The sequence below is a fragment of the Globicephala melas genome, chromosome 11, assembly GCF_963455315.2.
Source record: "Globicephala melas chromosome 11, mGloMel1.2, whole genome shotgun sequence".
Lineage (NCBI taxonomy): Eukaryota > Metazoa > Chordata > Mammalia > Artiodactyla > Delphinidae > Globicephala > Globicephala melas.
This window is the reverse complement of record NC_083324.2, coordinates 85,329,669-85,354,588: the sequence shown is the minus strand read 5'-3', so window position 1 is coordinate 85,354,588 and position 24,920 is coordinate 85,329,669. Positions and strand designations below refer to the sequence as shown.

The 24,920-nt window shown below is 41.5% G+C and overlaps 1 pseudogene; it reads left to right on the top strand.

The window, feature by feature from the left end:
• The window catches only part of LOC115866000 (uncharacterized), a 392,064-nt pseudogene that overhangs the window by 305,416 nt on the left and 61,728 nt on the right, over positions 1-24,920 (top strand).

Genomic DNA, 24,920 nt, shown 5'->3' with positions numbered 1-24,920 from the left:
ATGCAGGGGACACGGGTTCGTGCCCCGGTCCGGGAAGATCCCACATGCCGCGGAGCGGCTGGGCCCGTGAGCCATGGCCGCTGAGCCTGCGCGTCTGGAGCCTGTGCTCCGCAACGGGAGAGGCCACAACAGTGAGAGGCCCGTGTACTGCAAAAAAAAAAAAAAGGTAGACATAGTATAAACATTTATTCCAGTGACGTAATGAAAAGAAATGGTCAAGAGTCAAGATTGGAGATCTAGTCTTGGTTTTCCCACTAACTAGAATTGTAAAGGTGATGGAGTAACTTTAACTTGACTTTTATGAACCTCATATCCAAGTATGAAGTTATTTCATATTTGAATTTATGACATAAGATTGTAGTCTGAATTATCGTTAAGGCTTCTCTCAGCATTATGGTTGTTTTTAAGTCGAATACTTCCAATTATAGTTTAGTTGTTTTCTTAAAGATGACAATGTTTGTACTTTATATTATCTAAATAATATCGCATGTTATTCAAGATCAGCCATTTCTATTAACATGTTCAACATTCAAAGCACATTAGAGATAAAATTTAGTTTTCTACAAGTCTGACTAATCTGTCCCACCCAGTGGGGGAGAGTGGTCAAGGGCAGTTATCTCATAAAAGCAAGCAAAGAAAGTGAGGTGAAGATGACTTGGTGTCATGCCTTTTATTGGGTCTTTGGAAAAGAGACTATGTAACAACTAAAAAATCTGCTAAGCTGAGTTTAAGACTAGGTATGTTTTGCTTTTGTAATCACTCCTTAAAAATGGGATCGTCAGGTCATTCTGAAGACAGGAGGATTTTAATTGGCCTCTGAAGACTGAGTCTCAACCTTAGGCAGTGTTCAGATGCTTCTCCTTAACATAATCTTTTGATAGTTTATGGAGTCTTTTCAGAAGAAATGTAGAAAAAAGATGTAAGTGCTTAGGAAAGCCAACAAGACTGTAGTTGGAAGGTGGATGTGTTCACGTAGAAAGCGTGATATGAAAGCCTGTTCCTCAGAAAGATGTAGGAATAATGAGCCAGCCTGTCCTTGTTCTTGTTTTAAAATACACATATCGTAGCATTGTAGTTGGTTCCTGATGGACTGCTCATGGAGCAGTTTAAGGCATAAGCTCTGCCCTGGTATTGAACCAGCTGAATCAAAGCTATTCATAACCTTGTGTACCTTTTCCAACCTAAACACTATCTCTTAAGTAAATCATTTTTATATTAGCTTATATATAACATCGTGTGGGAGCTTTTTCTTTGACTTTTTGTCTGATCTGAATTGCTAGTTAGGCATTCATATCTTCTGATGGTACTGTTCTAGGATATCTTTTTACATTCCAAATTGGCATAAGCCAGAGTTATTTATTTTACCCTTGTCAAGGGATAGCACTTAGTGCTGTGTCATAACCAGGGCTCACAGTCAGTGAGTACTTTTTAAACGCTGTTTCAATTTTCTGCCTATGTATACAAGTATTCCCTTTAAATGAATGCTGGTATTGAGGAAGCAGAAAGTGGCTTTTACTCATTTATCTCTCACCCTTACTTGTCATTATTGTCCTCCACCTGAAATGGTTTCTGTAGAGGATCTTATGGGGCTTGGTTGTCCATGAATATATTTTGTGTTGACTAAATCAAAGAGGGTAAGGAATGTGATACATTTTTTCCAAGAAGATTAAAATTATTAGTATGACTGTATTCCATTCTTCTTTGGTTCTTTTAAAAAACAGACTATTTTTTAGAGCAGCTTTAGATTCACAACAAAATTGAGAGGAAACTACAGAGATTTCTCATATACCCCTTGCCGCCCATACATACATGGCCTCCTCCATTATTAACGGCTCTCATTAGAGTGGTACATTTGTTAACATTGATGTACCTACATTGACACATCATTACCACCCACAATTCATAGTTTACATTAGGTTTCACTCTTGGTGTGGTACATTTATGCATGATGACATATATCCATCATTATGGTATCATACAGAGTATTTTCACTGCCCTATAAAACCCCTGTGCTCCACCTACTCCTTCCTTCCCCCCTTTCCCATCCTCCCAAACCCTGGCAACCACTAATCTCACTGTCTCCATAGTTTGGCCTTTTCCAGAATGTCAGAGTTGGAATCATGCTGTATGTATAGCCTTTTCAGATTGGCTGTTTCGCTTAGTACGATGCATTTACGTTTCCTCTGTGTCTTTTCCTGGCTTGATAGCTCATTCCTTTTTAATGCTAAATACTAGTCCATTGTATGAATGCACCACAGTTTCTTTATCCGTTCTCCTGCTGAAGACATCTTAGTTGCTTCCATGCTTTGATAATTATGAATAAAGTTGCTCTAAATATTTTTGTGCAGCTCTTTGTGTGGACATAGGTTTTTAGCCCCTCTGAGTAAATATCAAGGAACATGACTGGTGGATGCTAAGAGAATGTTGAAGCAGCTGCCAAATTGTCTTCCGAAGTGGCTCCACCGCTTTGCAGTCCCACCAGTAACGGTTGAGTTTCTGTTGATCCACATTCTTGTCACCATTTGTTATTGTCAGCGTTCTGAATTTTGACCTAGAATGGCCAAATAATACCTACGTTAGAATATAGATGGGACTTCCCTGGTGGTCCAGTGGTTAAGAATCTGCCTTCCAATGCTGGGAATGTGGGTTCGATCCCTGGTTGGGGAACTAAGATCCCACGTGCCGTGGGGCAACTGAGCCCATGTGCCGCAACTACAGAGCCCATGCACTCTGGAGCCCGTGCGCCACAACTAGAGAAAAGCCCGTGCGCTGCAGCTAAGACGTGACACAGTCAAAAATAATTAATTAAAAAAAAGAATATAGATATGTGGTGATATCTCATTGTTACTTTACTTTGCATTTCTCTAACAACGTATGATGAGGATAATCTGATCGCATGCTTATTTGCCATTTGTGTATCTTCTTTGCTGAGGTGTCTGTTAAGGTCTTTGGCTCATTTTTTAATTGGGTTGTTTTCTTTTTGTTGAATTCTAAAAACTCTTTCTGTATTTTGGATGTACGAAGTCCTTTATGAGGTACATCTTTTGCAAATATTTTCTCCCATTCTGTGGCTTTTCTTCTCATTCTCTTGACAGTGTCTTTTGCAGAGCAGAAATTTTTAATTATAATGAAGTCCAACTTGTCAGTTATTTTTCATGGATTAAGCCTTTGGTGTTGTGTCTAAAAAATCACTGCCAAAGCAAGTTCATGTCGATTTTCTCCTACGTCGTTTTCTAGGAGTTGTATAGTTTAGTGTTTTATGTCTGTGATTCATTTTGAGATAATTTTTGTGAAGGGTGTAGGTCTGTGTCTAGATTCCTCTTTTTTTCTTTAATGTCACGTCCAGGTGTTCCAGCACCATTTATGGAAAAGGCTATTCTTGCTCTGCTGTATTACCTTGTCTCTTTGTCAGAGGTCAGTTGACTCTATCCTTGTGTGTTTATTTCAGGGCTCTCTATTCTGTTCCATTGATCTGTCTGCCTATTCTTTGGCCAATACCATGCTGTCTTGATTACTGTAGCCTGATAATAAGTGTTGAAGTTGGGTATTGTTAGTCCTCCAGCTTCGTCTTTCTCCTTCGGTATTGCTGGCTAGTCTCGGTTATTTCATTTCTTCTTACGCATTTAGTGGATTTCATAAAAGCTGACCTTGGATTTTCACAATATAGAAAAGTGTTCTTTGGATGGAGGGTCTGGATGTAAGAGATAATGATGATAAATATGATATATCCTAGAAACTTCGGAAAGTTGGAAAAAGTTACTTGTTTCCCAGACTTTTATTGAATGATGTAATCAAAGAGATGAGCATCTGGCCGGAAAGCATTGTTACAGGGAGAACGGTTTCAGTTGTTTTCAAAAAATATTTTATCTGTCTGTAACAGTTTCAGTGGCTCCTTACACCTACTGAATAAAAGACAGACATTCAATGGCCACCACTAGTTGACTCCAATCTGCCTTTCCAGTAGTGGCCTCCACAGCTCTCCATTGTGAATGTATATTCTTGGAGGAAGCATAATTTGATGGGGAGGGGAAAATGGTGGATTTAGAAAATTCTGTGCTCAAGTCCTCCTGCTGCAGTTAGTAGCTGTGTGAACTTCATTAAATTACATCACCCCTCTGAATCTTAGTCTTCTAAAACCTAAGAAAAAAAAATATAGACTTCTGCTTTCATCTGTGGTACCATGTAAGTAAGTATGATGTAGGGTCAGAAATTTAGATCTATTTCTTGAACTACTTATTCTGGCTAATTTGTATCTGGAATGTATGCACATAGGGTATTTGGAATTTGGGAAATACACCCTTTCCTTGTCATCTATTGAGTTGGCAAATTCTTCTTTTCCTTTTTTCTGATATCAGAACAGTTTGGCCACAAACAAAGATAATTTAAATAATAGATTTGGGGCACAAATAAGCTATTTAAAAGTTAATAAAGAAGGCTATACACAAATCGTTTTGAAGCGTATGTCCAGTCTGCAATTTTTTATATGTTGCTCAGTTAGGAGGAGGACAGAGAACATAAAAGCTGATTTTTATTGGGTTGCTTATATGCTCAGTATCTTAATTTTTTTGATCGTATCTAATCCTGCAGAAATATCTAGAAGGACATACAATTCACTGTTTTCAGATACTGCTCACCATCTGTTTCCAAAGTGAAAAATAAGCATCATGTTGTACCTTTATTTCCCTTTGTCTGCTAAGTCCAAAATCACGGGAAAGAGGTCGCTGTTCATTCTGTTGACAACTAACTTGATATTAACAATTCGCGTTCCATGGTCTGCTTTCTTTAAATAGTTTTATGGTAACTATTCACCTTTGTTTTTGGCCCTCTCACATACTTACTGCAACAGATATTCTTAGCTCAAGGAAATAGGGAACTCATTCATCAGGAATGTTCGATTGGGTTTTTTTCAGGAACAAAAAACTGATTTGCTTTTTTTTAGTATTTTTTTCCTCTTTCAGGCCTGATCCAATGTGTAAGGGAGAGAGAAAAACAAGAGTCTTGGAAAGCTGATGTGAATCACAGCAAGTTCACAGACTTAGATGGAAAATGGGAGGAATGAAAATGTAACGACTGCGTGGCTCGTCTGTATTTCAGATGCTCTTATATATGTAATTTAGGTTTTATCAAAAGCATTAGTATCGTGAAGATGATGGGGACACTGAGTAATCTCATTGGGCAAATGAGGAAGCAGGTCAGAGAGGCAAGTAACCTGGCTCCAAACATGTTGCTAGTAAGCAGTATGTTCACTCTGTTGTATGTTGTATGTAGCTCAAAAAGGTGTTTTTTTGTGTAATCATATGGACTGTAGTAAAACCAGTACTATAATTGTATTTCCTTTCAACACTTTCAACGGTTTCATGCTGTATAGGAACATAATGTTTTAGGATTAGGTTTTTATACTGTTGTCTGTGCCTTATGCTCAAAATGGCAGTGACTTTATAGCAGAGACTTGCTGAGATAGTGCATTTTCTTGTCTTCTGGAATGTTCTACGGCAGCAGTCGTGTACAAGACAAGAACATTTGAAGATGACTGTACAGCAATAGCTCTATTATTGAATGCTTACTGTATGCCATGTATGTGTCTGTTTGCTTTATCTGTGTTAAGTTTTCTGCTCTGCACAGTGCTCCTGTGGGGCAGGCACCATTAGTTTTTCCATTTATAGGTGAAGAGGTCGAGGCACAATAGGATTCCTAACTTGCCAAGGTCCCAAAGCTAGTGTGGATTCAAATGCAAGCCGTCTGGCTCCGTAGCCACCCTACAGTGCGACCTTTTGGCCTGATGAGTTAGTGGCTGTGGTTCTCTGAGAGCCCTGACTTGGCCTCAGTGGACATAGGAAACGGTTTCATGCTTGCTTATTGCCAGGACTATCATATTTTTTCATTAATTATAAGTAGTGTACATTTTTTAGCATAGTTGTTGTAAAATGTAACTCCAAGCTGTAGTTAGAGGGTGGGGGAAGATTAAGTCATTTGGAACAGTTAGGAAAAGCCCTCTGGGCACCCATCCGGAGTTGTGGTGGGATCTCGGGATCCTGAAGGTTTGTAGAGAGCGGGGAGATTTTGTGTCTTTGCTCATAAGTGTCCCTGCGTCAGTTTGGTCTTAAGCCTGAACCACTCAATGATGGAAAAACAAATCTTGGGAAAGATAAAAGGGTAGAACTAAAGGGAATCCTACATAGGTTTCAAAGGACTAGAGTTTCACAGCTGTAATTTGTAATGTCCACTATCCTTGTTATATTTTACATGAAATTATTTATCTTTTTCTGTTTGGGAATATATTTTCCATTCTATTTTAAAATATTCTGTCTTTAGAATTCTTTTAATTGTAATGACTGGAGAGTGGAAATAGGTGAACTAGGTTCTTTTTATTCCAACCTTTTTTAGTCTTTGGGATAATTACATGTTTCTTTGTTCACTGGTATACTTATTCAGCAGATGTTTATTGAACACCTGCTGTATTCCAGACCCTCTACTAGATTCTGGGGATAAAAAGTGCTCAATCTGTCCTCAAGGCATTTGGATTCTGGTGGGAGAAGTTGTCCTGTACTCAGCAGTCATCATGCAGACAAAGAAGTACTGTGTTCTGTGAGTTCCCTGGTGGTGATGAGCAGACATTTGAGCCAAAGCTATGAACAATGTTAGGACTGGATGGGAGAAGGTGGGCAGGGTGGGCGTTGGAGGCTGGAGTGCTCAAAAGCCTGGAGCAGTGGAAGGACAGGAATCACCATATCCATCTCACAGCTAGAAAACCGAGCATTGTAACCAGCTCAGTTTACCTGTGAAGGAAATGCCACCTGCACTCAGGATTCAGGGACCTCCCCAGCCAGTCTTTATTCATTAGGTAAAATTGGGCTGCTTCTCTTTTCCTGCCCTTTTTTTTTTTTTTTTTTTTTTTTTACTTTTTTACTTTTTCTGTGTAGCTCGATGGATTTGAATGAGATGTAGGTGTTTACCACATCAGGCTTTAATCCTACTGGGGGCGTAGGGGAAAAAAAACAAGCTGCCTCTATCACACAATGGAATGTAAGGTTTTCTGCCATTTGTTTCTATGTCTTTTTCCGATTTTTCTCAGGAAATGCTATTTTTCTGCTATGCCATTAGAATGTCTTTTTCATCAGAAGTGTCTGTATCACTGCTTTTCTCAGCTTTTTTGTTTTTTTTTGTGAGCCATCCTGGATAAGCGTGGCATGGTGATGGGGAGATTTCCTCTGTTGAGTACCTTAGATTTGCTGATTTATACGGGGACAGCAAAATGCTCTTGTTTAAATAACTTGCAATTCCTGGGAAACTCATAAAACTGCCTGACATGATGTTAAATAGTTTGTGCCTATAAGAAACTTTGCAGATGGCTAAGATAAGTATGAAGGATGTTTTCTATGTTTTGACTTACTGTCTCTTCAATTACATTATATAAAATTCAGCAGACTTCTCCATGATCCCTAGGGAAATGAATGATTTTCCTGTCATAAATCACAAATACCACAAACTAGAGGAGGATTGTAATTGACAGGTACCCATCGATAGTTTATTTATATTCTCCAAGAGGACTCACAAAAATGTAGCATCCACCATATTTATTCAGAAAAAAATACATTCTTAAATAAATAAAATTACCCTGACACTGGCTGCTGTACTTACGAAGCTTTAAAAATTCCAACTGCTGACTTTGCTTAGTAAACTAGCTGGGTGTCCCAACCATGATTGTGTAAGGTAAAGATAAATGTGTGCATGTGCACACACACACACACGTACAGTTGAATACTCTGTTCACACTGTCCCGATTCAGGGCAACTTGAAGATGGTTTGGAGGTGTTATGTGAGCAACTTTGCATTTATTCCGGAAAATTTCACTGGAGGAGAAAATACATTCTTGGCATGCAGTAAAACCCCACATGAGGTTATATAATTCATTTTGTGATTTTTATAATTTATTCAGTAAATCTAATAAACAGCGTAGTGTTGGATAATGAGTTAGTTTTAGGAGTAAAAAAAAGTACATGACTGATCCGCCATTTTACAAAATGAACCACTGAATCGTGGATTTGGATGTGGTTTGGGGGAGCCTTTCCACTCCCCTCCTCCTGGTCTTCTAGCTCCTTCTACACGTTCTTCCTTCTCACCCAAATCCCCTTTGATCAAAGGGAAGCACTGTAAGGAAAGAAATCTTCAGGAGTTTTAATATAATTACCTTTAGGATGAGAGTTCTGTTCAACATAACATCATTGGCTGATTTAGTAACGTTTTGGATTCTGCCCGGACTTGAAAATACTTTCAGTGTCCATTGCTGAATATTGCTGTTGTCTTCATGTTTTGCTTCTGGGATTAAACTAGATAGGATTTCAGTTTTTAAGTGCATTCCAGTGGGTATCAGTGCATTGGCGAGTAAAATTTCCTTAATTGACCTGGTTCCAGTAGAAATGATCCAGTCCCCCTGCCCCTAACTTTTCTCCTTTTTAAAAGCAGAGACGAATAGCCCACTGTTGTCTCTATCACCTTGAGAAGAGATTCTGTCAACAGTGGTTTACAAAAGCAGCTTTGGGGCCTAGACCCGGGGAGTGGTTAGGATGGTAACAAAACGAGATCCATGTTTTTCTTTTAAGCTACACATGGACAACTTCATAAATTATCAAATTCATATTTCTATTCGCATAAGAGGGAACATTTTGCAAAAAAAGTCTGTTCAAATAAAATTTCCACTGGAATATTTTCTCCTACCCTGAGGACACATGCCTTTCCCCAGTCCATTTTTCCTGCTCCCAGCACCTTGTGTATGGTGAGCATTCAGTAGTCAGTGAATGAATTCCTTTGTCGCTGTGTGTCTATGATGTCGAGTGGAAGTCTGCACCCGAACAATAGCTCCTGGATGGTCTGCGCTGGGGAGGCCCGGGCTCCACTTCAAAAGCGATTTCCCCATCCTGGCAGGGCAGAACACGTTCTCCTGGGGCTGGGAAGTCATAGCGCTCTCCCTGTTAAACACTACACCTCCCTTTTGCTTTTTTTCCTTCCCAGGAGCTGTGGAATCCAAGTGTGGCTGCCAAGAGGGATCCAGAAAAGCCAAAGAGCCCGAGCATGTCAGATCTTCCTGTAGCCACACACACATGCCAAACCCCAGGGAAGTGATTGCGGATCGGCGGGGAGAAGGTCCAGCCAGGTGAGCAAGCACGTCAGGCTGAGCGCTAAAGCAACAGGAAGGGATCCTTGGCAGTTCTCTGTATTTGGCAAGATGGGGACGTGACCTGAGCTTACACCAGATTATCCCGGAGCGCATTAATTTCTACTAAGCACTGTAAATGTTAGGATGACTCCGCCGAGCTCTTGGGCTGAGGACAGATGAATACATCAAAGACGATGAATTTGTTTCCAGGTGTGATTGGGGGATGGCTTCTCTTCTTTCAGAAAAGGGTTAAATCCCAACTGTTTTCCACCTTCAGGGGAGGTTCTTTTGTTCCAAGCCAAGAGGGGAGCTTTTGGTTTGGGTCTTGAGTTTGGTTTTGAGTCTTCTGGTTTGGGTATGTATGGGTGTGGGTTTGTCTGTGGGTGGGGTGTGTGTACGTGTGTTTCCACAAGAGGTGGCCAAGACTGTTTTTCCTCTTTAAAAACATAAATCTCATTTTTTTTTGGCTATGTTTGGGTCCTTATGTTTTGAAGCTATCTTCCAGGTGAATTCAATTTGACAATTCATTACTAAAATGTTAAAAAGTAAATAAAAATAGCGGTCACTGGTTGGAGGCTTATGCAAAGTTTGGTGCTATACCAGGATTTACCAGGGTTCCATTGTGATTCTAAATTAGTTTTAAATTTCTGCCTCTTGTCTTCCTTTTCATTTATGTTAAATGTTACTACTATGTGGAGAGGAGTGATTTTAATGATAGCAAGATGTCATTTAGAAACTCCTGCTCTACTGCATATATATATATATATATATATATATATATATATATATAAAAAAATATCAACAGGGGAGTTGAATCCCTGAAACAGCTCTTAGGCAGAGATATTAATGTTCACACTATTGACATTTGGAGCTGGATAATTCTGTATTGTAGGGTTTTCGCCTGTGTATTGTAAAATTCAGTGGCACCCCTGGCCTCTACCCACTAACGGCCAGGAGCACTCCATTCCCCCGGTATGCAACCAGAAAGGTACCACGGAGGACAGAATTGCTCCTGGTTGGGAACCACACTGCTCTAGGGATACATTTTTACTAAGGCAAAGAAGGTAAAGAACATATTGAAGATGGAGAATATAGAGCTATTGTTTTTGGTTTTTAAATATATTGATATTACCTGTGTAGTTCTAAAGAAAGTACATCTTTAGTGGATAAGGTCTGCCAGTAGAATTCCTACCTCACCGCCAATTGTCTGTCCGTTGTTGACTGGAATTCGGTTTAGATGAATACAACAATTGCAGCTCACTTAGAACAAGTATTGATTCTTACGTTCTCATTATCAACTAAAGAACTGCTGGGTGTTCGTATACCATGCGGTACTTCCTCTGAAGGGGACACCCTGGTCCCTGGGTGCGTTCGTAGTGCTAGCTTAGTGGTTGGTGAACAAGATTCAAATGAGGCTCACGTGAAACTTTAACTGAATGTGTGAAATGAATGAAGAAACACGCCCGCTCTACGCTAATTCAGTTTTAGGAATGGGAGGTCAGATACACGATTTAAAGACAGGTTGCACTGAATTCACCGTCTCCTACAGTACTGAAATTGTCCAGGATATGGCATCCTTCCCATACAGGATGGTAATTCATTTGCTCTGTTCTCAGTCTCCTTCCAAACTCACTTCTCCCTCTAGTAGTAGAATGTTTGGGCTGCCAGACAAGTAGAGTCATGTCTCCACTGTGATTTAACGTTAAATGTCCTGCTGTCTTTATTTCAGAAAATTTTTTTCCTCTTTATTCTCTCTTCACATGAACATACATGTTTGCCAGGCACGTTCTTGCTTTTCCTTTTTCTCTTATTTTCCATGCCTCCTGCCCTTGTTTTCTTCCCTTTTTCTCTGACTATAGGAACTGTCAGGTGGCCTGGCTGGCATCATCTTACCTTTTTTTGAACTGTGTTACCCAGAGACCTCCATTTATTATGCCTCAGGCTCACTCTGTCCTTAATGCTATATCTCTCTGAGGGATAGTTAATGATCTTCGCAGCAAATGAAGGTGAACTGTAGCCACGTTATTGTGATAATACAGCCAACTGTATGGAACAGATTGGGCTGAGCTTTGAACAGCTGGGGCTGGCAGAGTGAGTCTTGACTCCTCTCGGAAGAGTTCCAGAACAGCCAAATCATCAAACTTGAAGGGGAAAGAGGGACAAGAAAGGTTATAGGGAGAGTGGTTCCTGCAGGTGCTTTTTTGCCTTTGTGATCTACTTTCTGTAGGTGCTTTTTGAAATTTTCACTGGTTTGTAGATCTGGCGAAGCACAGACTGGTTGAACCCAGGGGCTGCTGTCACTGCTCTTGGGCTTGCCTGCTTAGTGGCTGGGATGGTATTTTCTTGTTCATTTGCAGGTATGGAACATGAGAGAGATAGATGCTTCTGTTAAAGCTTGTTCCTCTCTTCAGTCCAGTGAAACCATTTGTAGTTTTAAGGGGAGTTTTTTTTTTTTCTTCTTTTTTTTTTGCGGTACGCGGGCCTCTCACTGTTGTGGCCTCTCCCGTTGCGGAGCACAGGCTCCGGACGCGCAGGCTCAGCGGCCATGGCTCACGGGCCCAGCCGCTCCACGGCATGTGGGATCTTCCCGGACCGGGGCACGAACGCGCGTCCCCTGCATCGACAGGCGGACTCTCAACCACTGCGCCACCAGGGAAGCCCTTAAGGGGAGTTTTGATTTGCAGAATGTACAGAACCCTAGTATAAATTCACAAAGGCGCTGTTGGAACTTTTGGACTTAGACTGTTGTGTGGCTTCCTGATGGATATAATAAATGAGCATCAGTGTGGGGTATGGCAGATGTTATAAATTGGTGGCCCATGGAGCCAGATCCAGCCCTCAGATATGTTATTTGCCCATACAAGGGAGTGTGTGTGTGTGTTTAAAGAACAAGCTGCCAGTGGGTTTTTTTTTGTTTTTAATTACATAAAAATCTGGTTAATCTTGCCAAAGAAGCCAAAAAATCTGGCTTCCCCAGAGCTCTAGTCTCCCATGGTACATGCCAGCTGAGGCTGAGTAACCACTGCCCCATACCTGTCTTCAGTAGGCAAGGCAGGGGCTTTGCAGCTCACGGGAGTCTTCACCTAACACCCTCGCATTTACTGTTTGGTGGGCCTCTGCAGGAGATCAGGAGAGAACAGTTAGAGGCTTTGGGATGGGGAAGAATTGAGTTTGACTTTGAGCTTCACTGCCAGCTTTGTCAGTTTGGTTAAGTTACTTACTTTTCTGAGTCTTAGTTTCTTCGTGTATAAGGTGGAAAAAAGATTCTTTACCTCATGGTTGCCGGAGAGAACATGAAGTGAGATAGGATATTCAACACCCTTAAATAAGAGCTGTGTATCGATACATGTCTAGTAGGGTGCTACACACGTTAGCCAGCATTGTGATTTTCAGTTGCTGTGGATCATAGGTGACGTGAGGCCAATCGTTTAGGGTCACACTGACTACGTTATAAAATTAGATAAACACATCTACTACTCAGGACAACCAGGGGACTTGTGTCTCGGCTTCCCATATTTCTGTTTTTGTCTTACAATATAGAATTTACAGTGTCTCTAGGGGAATAATACTGTAGAAACTGAGTTCTTAGGGGTGATATTATCTAAAGAGAGAAAAATCTCATAATTTAGTTCATATTAGGTAGACCCTTGGCTTTCTTTTGACTAAGTCATGACTTGGTAATTTTGGTCTAAACTCCTGAAGTTTCTGTCTCCCCATCCCAATTACATTCAAAATCAGGTTGATGACAGCCCTGAGGACTGAAGATACTCGTAATCTTCATGGAAGGAAAGGTACAGAAATGAGAGCACCGTATCAATTAATATATTTTCTTAAAAGTGCGAGTTGAATTCAGTTCTTGTTGGGCTTGTAATCTATTGAAGGCAGCAGTGTATGAGCATGTTCTCACAGATTCTTTAAAATTTCAAAGGATTTTTTCCAGCATTATTGCACTCAGTTGGCATCTTTTCTCTTTAATCCCTGACCTTTGACAATTATCAGAAGGTTCCAGCACACGTCTGGCTGCCACACTAGGTGGGCTTCCTGCTTATTATATATGTAGTTAGGAAATACAGGTTTTTCCGCCTATTTTTCTACTTCCTGCAAAGATGGGTTTCCTTTAGATGTGGATATTTCACTTAAATGCATACTCCTGTCTCAAAATGGTAAGGGATACCAGTGCAGTAATTTCTTATTGTACTTTGTGAAGATATCTGGAAAACTCCTGTGTCCAGTGAAGAGCTTCTTAGATAGAGGAAAGCAGGGTGGCTAGAAGGTGTCGAGGCAGTTGTGGGACCAGTGGGAGAAAATATATGTGAAAGGTGAAAAATGATTTGTGATTAGCTCACTTCTTATAGAGTTCAGAATTCAAACGATGTGGTATGTGTAAACAGTTATGTTTTCAAGTGTTGTCTTAAATCTACCTTAGATGAGTGAAAGTCATTATTAGGATAGAAAGTCCCTGAATAGAAGGCATGAGAGAAGAAAACATTATTTTTAGAGCCCAACTTTTAAAAACTTCATGAATGGACATGTAGGTCTACCTCTGGACCTTGAAATTGGGCCCAAACCAGATCTGGTTCTCTGTGATTACTCAGCACCCCTTCTCCTTCCAGCCTCCATCTACTGCTGTTCAGGGAGGCGGTGCAGGGAAGGATGGACGGAGGTGAAGAGAGGAGGAGGGAAGAGTGTGGCTGAAAGTGGGAGGATTTGGAGAATGAAGATTCTCCGCACTTTTTAAACATTCTCTCCAAATCCCTGAAAGTACTGTGGCATGTTTAAATCTAAGGAAATAGTTGGGTTGATCCATATGAAATTGGCAGTATTTCATTTGTTCAAAAATGGCAGTTTTACACAGTTCAACCAAATACAATTATGACATTTTTGCTAGAATTGCTACAGGCCCTCCAGCTGGGTGTATGGAGTGGTTTTAAAAGCCAGACATGTTTTGGCATCCCATTGGTGATTTTTCTTTTTTTGCATGGTTTTGCTAAAATATACAGGTATTTTCTGGCTTGGATTTTTCTTATCAGTTTCTTCTAAGTTATAGTTATTGCCTCAAATCTCAGAAGAAACTGAAAGGACAGCACAGCGTGAGGGGGACCGAAGCCAGTGGCTCTCACCAGATTGTTTACAGCGGGACGTGCGCGGCAGGCTGGGTTTGGTTGTGGGTCAAAACTGGGTTTTGACCTTAGCTGACTTCATGTTTGTTTGTTTTGTTTTGGAAATCAGACATGGATGTGAAAAGATGAAAAGCTACCCATATGGCACATGATTTAGTAAACCGTGTCCACGTTAGGGTAGATGGAACCTCGTTGAAAGTTGTGTTGCTTCCTCAATAAGGCATTGTTTTCCTCTGTTTTTATGGAACAGAGTGATTCCATGAGTACTGTTATAGTTTGGGCAAGAAACAAATTTACTCAATCAAGAAAAGATAAAAGTCTCTAAGAAGAAAGCCTAGAGGTAGTGAAGTCAATGGTCCTCAGATGGAGGGGGCTGGAGGGGGTGGGGGTGGGGTGTGTATGTATGTAAGAGTCTTGTAGTGGGGGAGGTTTGTTCTGAGTGAAAGAGACAGATGCTTCCTTCGCTGGCTTGTTTCCTGGTTTTTGCTGTTTTATTTTAAGGTTGGGTGCATTTTCGATCTGTCTGTGAAGGCGTGGTGAGCCCGCGGGCACACGCACCCGCCCCTGTAACTTGTTATTCCGTGTGTAGCATCAAGTGGAAGGTGCGAGGCTCCACCAACTGCTCTGAGCAGAGCCCACTTCCCTTCACCGACGGAGCCCGTGAAGCAGTTATACCAACATCAATCAAGGAAAACCCACAGGCTGAACTCACACGGTTGAAGCAGGTGCGTGAGTGAGCATTCTCTGCCAGGCGCCTGTGATTGAGGTGTACCTCGGCGTCGTGCCCACAGATGTCAGTTATGATGACTGTGTGGGACTGTGCCCACTCCTTGCAGAGCCAGGACGAGCCTGTTGTACTTGGAGGACAGAGGAGGTGCAGCTACTGGCATCTCAGTAGCCGATGTACTCAGACTAAGGGTCTAGTATCTGTGTGTGTGTGCGTACAGTGGTATCGATCAAATATATGGATGCGTGCATACGCACGTGTAGATATATGTGTGTGCGTGCACACGTGCGCCAATTTAAAGCAACCTCAAGTGGGCCATGAGATAAAGAGGGAATATGAACATCGGAGATATTCCTTAGTATCTGACAATAAGGGCAGGTGGTAGTTTAAAAAAGGGGCATGTCTCATTCTAAGTTGCACCATCCTGATACATATTGAGCTTTAGGAAATTCCTACAAAAGTTTTGCACCATCTTTAAAAAGAAGAAACATTGAACACTAGGACTTCATTATATGTTGTACCTTATAAATAGTTATTAGTTCTCCAAAGCTGCTTGAACATGTTACTGAGATGCTTCAAAATATTATGCATATTATTTATATCCACATATGTGAACAATCACCCTCTCTTTAAGCAATATTCAGCAAAACAGGACACATTTTTTTTAAAACTACCAAAACTGGCTAAGTGTGAGAATAATTATAAAATCCAGTGTAACTACAGGTTTGGGAAAACCCCAAAATACTGGTGGGGAAATTTTGTAAAACAACATTTATCTATTTATTTAGGTTGCACAGGGTCTTAGTTGTGGCATGCGGACTCTTAGTTGGAGCATGCGGGATCTAGTTTCCCAACCAGGGATCGAACCCGGGCCCCTGGCATTGGCAGAGCAGAGTCTTAACCATGGGACCACCAGGGAAGTCTCCTATTGGGGGGAAATTTTTTATATGCTATCTGGAGATTATTTTGCAATATATAAAATCAGAAGCCACAAAATGTGTACATTCATAGTTCTGGCGGTACAGCTTCTAGGCAGATTTGTCCTAAGAGTATAATCGAATGTGTGTAAAAAGCTTTTACTACGAGACTACTTTATCACAAACTTATTTTTTGATGTACCTTGTTATAAATATCTGAACAGTATTAGGGTGTCAAATAAATTATAGTAGACATGTACAGTAAAATACCAAATGAGACATTTAAACAATGTTGTAGATTTTTCTGTGATCTTACTTAAAAAATATACCTTGTTTGCATGCATACATGAATGGGTAGGCATTGTAATAGTTTGGGAGATTATACATAAACTTAAAAGTTATTATCTCTAGGTGATTTGAGAATAATTAAATGTCTTTATTTTGCTTATCTGTTTACTAATATTCATATGTAATCACCTACATGTTAAGTGTACAGCAGAGGGCAGTCATGGAAACAGTATTTTAAGCCTAAAAGCTATCTAGAAATATTTGTGGAGACCAAGAAGGGAAAGAGCTTTTTTTTTCCCCCCTAGATGACTGTTTAGCAGATGTTAAAGACTGCTGATTGATTAATTCAATGATATGGGTGTGCCAGGTACTGTGCAAGGCTCTGTCATGTTGCTCTGTGCTTCTCACATGGCGAATGGCTTAATCTTTGATAAACTGATTAGTGTGGCTTTAGTAACAGAGTCAATAATACCAATTCGGAAATTCTAATATGGACATGTAAACATCAAGACTAAACAGTGACCTTTTGCTTCGTGTTTTGACGTATGTTTTATCTGCTCTATACTGTCTCACATGGTTAGGCTTTTCCTACCGTGAGGATGGTTGGCAACCTCCGATGTCTGGGGATCCAGAAGCAGATAGGAAAATCATTGGGAAAACTTGACACCATTTATGAAAACCTTAAAGGACACTAAAAAGCTTATCGGCAACGGCTTTGAAAAATCTGACTTCTCCTTATTTTGTAGGTTTTTGGCTTTGAAACTCAATCTCGTTTTCATGTTCAGCAGGCGTCCTCTGGGGAGTCAGGACAGGGTTTGAAGGGTGGGAGATTAGTGTGATGAATTTGGTGTCCGTGCATCTGGAATGTTGAGACGGTGGAGGATGTAAGTAGGAGGTTTAGATTAGGGATGTCTGCCTGGAAGAGGATCAGGATTCAGGCAGACTTGTAGAGACTCGTGTAGGGGTTTAAATGCTTCTTTGAGCCGCTCAGAGTGTCCCCCAAAGGCAGGCTGCTTCTGATCCCAGTTTCTTTCTCACTGTCATGGTCCTAGAAGTGTAACCTTCCTCTTGCCTCTCAGCACTTTGGCCTCTTGCACTAGTATGAAAGTAGAAATTTAAGAATTCTAGACTGAATTACCCAGGGCTCCCAGAATGAAAAAGAGTTTTCATGAGTTCAACTATAAAAATAGCAAAGATTCTTGAAGAAGGGTTTGTTTTGGATGAGTACCAAGTACCAATTTGCCAAGTTGCCGTGTGTGTGTGTGTGTGTGTGTGTGTGTGTGTGTGTGTGTGTGCACGCGTGCATGCGTGTGTGTCTGAGGGAATGTTTATGGCTTCTTGAACTTGGTTCATTTCTTTCCCGTTGGTGAAGGGAAGAAATTAAAGTTTGGATTTTGTTCTATTTCCATTGTCCAGTGAATCAGGAGAGTTGGGCCCATTTGTTACTCTACTGCTGTGGGAAAATTTCTCATGATCACTTGCACTTTTTTCTCTCTTTCTCTTATTAAAACAGATCTGATGTCCTTAACTAATTGCCTTGGGGATAGTTTGAAGTATAAAGGGTGAGGGTGGTTTGAGCTATCCTTGAGACAAGCCCAGAGTGATAAAATCAATAATTTAAGGAATCACTTGCTTTAAAACAAACAAACAAACTTGTAAATAGAACAAGACTGTGCAAATCCTGTCTTTAGGCAGGCTAATCTAATCACACACAGAAGGCAGCCTGTTTTCTAACTTGCTGGACCACTTCCACTACATATTCTCACAGGGAACAATATATTAAGTACAGTGTTTAGAAATATTTGTTGAATCCTACTGTCTGATTTTGGCAAATCCCAAGGAAAAAAAGAATATGTCTTGGACGGTTTGAGCCTTCCTGGAAGGATGTAAGAGTTTTCCCAGCGAGGCTGGCTTCACATTGTGGGAAACACTGGTTTGGTAGATAACACTTAGAATTTATATTCAGAGGGCAATTTAGTTCTCTTGAGGTGTTTGGAGCAGCCACAGCTGATCTTATATCTCTCAGGATCTCAAAAATACCCAAAGTGTATGCTAATCTTTCCTTATGTTGATGTTGTCATTTCCTTTTGAAGGGCACTCTTGCTTCTAACCCCCTCATCCTGTTTCAGCAGCAGGCTGAGCTCACCAACACTGAAATATACAGTATCAGAAGAGAAGACATGGGTGATAACAAGTGAGAGTGGGTGAAAGATAGGGCATTATAGGGTGAAATATCCATTGGCTAATGCTTTTTTCTATTATGGAATGTTGGAGCGTCAAGATTAAAATTCCTAGAGGAAAACAAAGGCAGAACACTCTTCGACATAAATTGCAGCAATATTTTTTTTGGATCCGTCTCTTAAAGCAAAGGAAATAAAAGAGAGAATAAACAAATGGGATCTAAGGGCTTCCCTGGTGGCGCAGTGGTTGAGAGTCCACCTGCCGATGCAGGGGACACGGGTTCGTGCCCCAGTCCGGGAAGATCCCACATGCCGTGGAGCGGCTGGGCCCGTGAGCCATGGCCGCTGGGCCTGCGCGTCCGGAGCCTGTGCTCCGCAACGGGAGAGGCCACAACAGTGAGAGGCCCGCATACCGCAAAACAAACAAACAAACAAAAAAACAAAACCCAAATGGGATCTAATTAAACTTACAAGCTTTTGCACAGCAAAAGAAACCATTGACAAAACAGAAAGATGACCTATTGCAGAGGAGAAAAATTTGCAAATGATATGACTGATAAGGGGTTAACAGCCAACATATATAAACAGCTCATACAACTCAACATCAAAAAACCCCAAACAACCGGATTAAAAAATGGGCAGAGAGATTGAATAGACATTTTTTCCAAAGAGGAAATGCAGATGGCCAACAGGCACATGAAAAGATAACTCAATTGCTAACCATCAGGGAAATGCAAATCAAAATCACAGAGATATCCTCACACCTGTCAGAATGGCTGTCATCAAAAAGAGCACAAATAACAAATGTTGACGAGGATGTGGAGACAAGGGAACCCTCGTACACTGTTGGTGGAAATGTAAATTGGTGCAACCCTTGTGGAAAACAGTACAGAGGTTTCTCAAAAAACTAAAAATAGAACTATTGTATGACCCAGAAGTTCCACTCCTGGGTACATATCTGAAAAAACAAAAAGCTGATTTGTAGAGATACATGCACCCCAATGCTTATAGCAGCATTATTTACCATTGCCAAGGTATGGAAGCGACCTAAGCGTCCGTGGACAGATGAATGGATAAAGAGGATGTGGTATATATACAGTGGAGTACTACTCAGCCATAAAAAGAGAATGAACTTTTGCGGTTTGCAGCAACAGGTATGGGCTTGAAGGGCATTATTCTCTGAAATTAGAGAAAGGCAAATACTGTATGCTATCCCTTGTATGTGGAATCTAAAAATTACACAAACTAGCGAAGGTAACGGAAAAGAAGCAGACTCGCAGATAGAGAGAGCAAACTAGTGGTTACCAGTGGGGCAAGGGGAGAAGGGGGGCAGTATAGGCGTAGGGGATTAAGAAATACAAACTATTAGGTATAAAATAAGCTACAAGGGAGCGGGCCCTGCAGGCCTCGGGTGCCTGCGCACTGGCCTGGCCGCTCAGGCAGGCGGGTGGAACTCCCGCGTTATCTAGCCGTTCACCTCCCCTCGCCTGATGTCTACCCCAGGCATGGGGGGGTCCTGGCGGTAACGACTAGCAACCCAGGTGCTGTCCAGGCGGAGGGAGCCGCAGTCGCACCTCCGCGCCTGCGCTCCGCGCCTCTTGCCCGCAGTGGGTGAGGAGGGCGCGCTGTCTTGGCCCAAGGCGGGTGCTCCGGCTGCTGGGTCGCCGGGCCCCCTGAGCTGGAGGCGGAGTGCAGCCTGGGTGGCTGCAGGGGCCGCGAAGACGACCAGGAGTTGGGAGAGGAGGACGGCGAGCTGGAGGAGGCACGTATTAAAAAACAGACATAAGCTACAAGGGTATATTATACAACATGGGGAATATAGCCAATACTAGACAATAACTATGAACAGAGTATATAACCTTTAAAAAACACCTGTAACTTATACTGTATAGCAAGTGTACTTCAGTAGAAGAAGGAGAAGAAGAAGAAGAAGAAGGGAAGAAATATTTGGCAAAATCTTAAGCTAATTTTGCTTAAATGTGGTCATCACATAGCACTGACAGAGTAATTGAAATTTGTGATGGTGATGAAAATGAAAATGAAATATTTAGAAAGTAATGTTATGGCCCCTTTATTTAAAAAGGTGTAGTATTATGAGGAATGTAAGTGAAATAAATTCGTTTAGTTTGCTTCTCAGCATGTATCAGGCATAAAATCGTTTTAATAGATCTTACGTAAGGGCTTATGTTGCAAGGGCTTATCCACTGGTGCTGAAGTGTGAGTAGACATATCTAAGTTCTCCTGCTTTTTAGCTTGTAACTTTGGGAAGCTATTTAAGCTATAGTATCTCATCTCTAGAAGGGAGATAAGAGCATCAACCTCAGAGGGTTTTTAAAATAAACTTTATTTTAGGATAGTTTTAGATAAACAGAAAAGTTGCAAAGATAGGAAGAGAGTATTCATATCCTTTTTACCTAGTTTCCCTTACTGTTACCATGTTACTTTACTGTGGTATGTTTGTCAAAACTAAGGAACCACCATTGGTACTTTATTATTAACTAAAGACAGTTTATTTGGACTTCTCCAGTTTTCCCCTGATGTTTTTTCTCTGTTCCAGGATCTTGTCCTGGATACCACAGTACATTTGTTCATCATGTCTGCTTAGACTCCTCTGATCTATGACAGTTTCTCAGACATGTTTTTGATGACCTTGACAGTTTTGAGGAGTGCAGGTCAGTATGTTGTAGAATGTCCCTCATTTGGAATTTGTCCAATGTTTTTTCACGATTAGGCTGGGTATGGGTTTTTGAGAGAGACTACAGAGGTGAATCATTCTCAACACATCAAATCAAATACTGTGCACACGGCTTATCACTGTTGAGCTTGACCTTGATCACCTGGCTGAGATCATGTTTGCCAGGTTTCTCCATTGTAAAGTTACTCTTTTTTCGCCTTTTCCATATTGCATTTCTTAGAAGCAAATCCCTAGGCACGGGTCATAGCGTTGTTTAAGGTTTAAATGAGATGATACAGCTCTTAGCACAGAGGCTGGTGCTTAGGAAACCCTCATGAAATGTCCCTTGTGACTGTCGTTGTTGCTTTTGTGCTGGTAATCCCCTTCAGTACTTAAAAGCCAGTAGTCTTCAGAGTGTCTTCCTCATAGTTATACCGTTCTCAGTCATTTACTGATGTTGATCAAAAAAATACAAAAGAGGAAGAGTGCTCACAAACTTTGCAAGTGAGATGGCTGTACTCAAAGGCACTCTAGGATGGGGGTGTATGAAGGTCACTCAAGCTTTACCGCTGAACAGCTGTGCTAAACTGAGATCATCAGCATCTGGTCCTGTTTCAAGGGATGGTGTCAGTCATCAAGGATGAGCATGGAGATGGAGGGTGGCTGGGGTGAGGGTGCCTGGCAAATCTTGAGCATGAGAGGGAGAAGGAAAGTAATTCGGGAGCTGAGCCTACATTGAGAGAGACCTTGGTCTCTCCCCCACCCCCCCTCGCCATGGTCAATTTGATAGTTTTCAGGTAGAATTCTGAGTTCTTAGGGAAAAAAAAAAACTGTCTTCAGCACTTCTCTATAAAATGAGGGCCTTGTTCTGTGACCTGAGATGCTTCAAAGCCCTTGCAGTTGTTGCTAGAGTATTCGCTGAGCCTGGAGTCCTGTGTAACCACATCTGTTGGAATAAATAAGAACGGCTGGTCTCTTGTACAGATACTGTTCGGCATGAATTTTTTATTTAAGTCTCTCCGTGTATCTAGTAAACAGTAAGCAGTATTCTAACATTACTAAAAGCCTCCCAAGTCTCCTTCCAATAAATTTCCTTCACTCCTCCCCATTTAGAAGTTCAGGGTGTAGGGCAGGGTTAATGTACCAGAGAAGGAATGCTAGGAAAGTATTTCTGAGCTAGAGAAAATAAGGTTCCTTTTCTATGTATTCTTTCCCATTTGACCTTCAGCTTCTCTCTTAGATAACATATTTTTTGGACTGTTTCTTGGGAAAGCAAGATTTATGCAGACATTCTTTTACTGGTGTGTATGTACTAAGTGAAGAGAGACATATTTGTATTAAAATGGAGTTCTCTGTCCCTGACTGCTTCATGGGGAGAAAATTTACATCTGCTTTAAGGGTAGATGAGTGAACTGTTTGCTTGGTCTTCTTTAAATGACTAGCAAGGAAATTCTTCCCATTTATCTCGGTGAATTTCTGTCTTAACATGCTTACTTGAGACTGAGCACCCGTTTCCTGTCCTACAGAGAACCCAGGAAGCACTTGAAGAACATACATGGCCTCATTCATTTATTCTGTTCTCTTTGTTATTAACAGCAGAAAGAAAATTTTTATTTAATCTGCCAAATTCACTTCGGGGTCCAAAGGAGTGAAAACTATGATGATGCATTGTTCAGTCTCGCTCTTCTTTTTTCAAGCAAACAGTGAGTTCCCTGTCCTGGGGGCTGAGAATATAAGTAAAAATAAGATGGGGTCTACCTCAAGTACCAAGTGATAACCTTGGTGGGCTCCAGGAGATTTTATTATCCTTTAAGCCTTTGCAGGGCTCCTGTGGTCCTCACGGACGCTCACAAATGTGTCAGTGGCCCTGTGTGGGGGCATTTAGTACAGGCGCACTTTCTGGCCTCTTTTGAGGTTAGGTATGACCACGTGACTGGCTTTTGCCCATGAAACGTGCGCAGAGGTTGCATCTGTGACTTCCCAGACGAAGCTGAAGAGTCACCGTGGGATTTGCTTTCATCCTCTTCCACCTACCTTCGTGGGAACCTGCACAGTCTGGTCTCAGAGGGGCCGTGATGGAAAGACCCTCTGACCTAGGTCGGACGTACAGTGTGAGCAAGAAGTATGCTTAGGTTCTTACACGTCAGTAGGATTTGGGGTGGTGTGTTCCTTCAGTACTATCAGCCTGTCCTGACTAATGCAGTCAGTGTTACTATCTCTTTAGAGTCGCAGGAATTAAGGCCTAGATGTTTGAGCTGTGGAGGGGATATTCACAGTTGTGATCGTGGTAGTGGTAGGAAATCTGTACACATAGTAGTTACTGTAACACAAGAACTGGGCTGCCAGTTTATACTCTTAGAGGTGTGACCTACATTTCAGTATAGTTGTTACATTTCTTCAAGGAGATTACATCCCTTCTGACCCTGCATGCCTTCTTCTCAACAAATATCTTTACATAATGGAGAATAATTCTAGAGAAGGAAAAATCAAAGTGTATACTTAAATACACGCACACACGCACACGCACATTATCTTACCCTCCCAAGAGTCATATGAGAGATTTTAATGCCAAACTACTGGTTGAGTGCCAAGAAGAATTTATTGGGTGGACATAATGCTTAATTTATATTTAGGGAATTTCCACTGCTAAATCACAGAGCTTATAAAATTTAAGAGGAGGAGGAGGAGGGGGTGGAGAGGGAAAAAAGGGCCCGGGGATCTGGTTGACAATATTCCTTTTAATTTAAAGCCACCTGAAGGCTTTAGTTGAATAATAAGTTCCCATATGGTTTCCGTTCTTTCAGTGTTAGAACCTCAGAAATGCAGTCTACTTTTAGCCTTGGCTTCTGCTTGCCTCTTTGTCAGGGTGAGAATGCTTCCCGTCTGCCTGCTGGTAGGAAGCGTAAGCCAAGCCCACTTCCCATGGGGATCGTTCCCAGGCTGTACTTTCTACTGGGCAGGTTGGCTTTTCTGGCGGGAGGACCCACTCCTACAGGGAGCTCCTTTTTTTTTTTTTGACATCGTTATTGGAGTATAATTGCTTTACAGTGGTGTTAGTTTCCGCTGTATAACAAAGTGAATCAGCTATACGTATACATATATCCCCATATCCCCTCCCTCTTGCGTCTCCCTCCCTCCCACCCACACTCCCTATCCCACCCCTCTAGGTGGTCACAAAGCACCGAGCGGATCTCCCTGTGCTATGCGGCTGCTTCCCACTAGCTATCTATTTGGTATTTGGTAGTGTCTATATGAGGACATGGGGAGGGGGAATGGGAAGCCGGGACCAAGTGAGAGAGTGGCAAGGACATATAAACACTCCAGGGAGCTCTTGACTCCCCGAGGGGCAGAGGTAGCCAGTGCGACCACTCAAGATGGCTTCAGGCCTCATTAGTCAGAAAGCCTCTTTACAGGCGCTTTCTCAGCTCCCTGTTGTGCTTCCCAACCATACAGTTCTGTTTACAATCAACTTTTCCCCTAAAGGAAAAACCCATCCTCCATTTGGGTTTTGTTGTTTTCCCCTGATGTTTTTTTTGGTAACCATCAGAGTCTTTAGAATGGCAAATACTCAGTAAAGCCTGAAACTTGAGTAGAGAGTTATTTTCAGTTACTTGTGCTTTCGTTACTAAAAATTTCCTCTTTTCCTGATCGTGTGTAAGTTTACTTTTCTCTTGTGTCAGTGAGTTCACGGTATACCCAGGGAGTCTATAGAAAACCTTTTGAGAAAGAGTTTTTAGAGTATGATGATTGCTCTAAGCCTGCCTCCCTTTTTTCTCTTAATTTTGTTTTCAGTCTTAATGAAAAAGCTACTTCACATCAAATGTTAATGAAAAAACACCCAGTGTTCTTTTGAGAGAAAC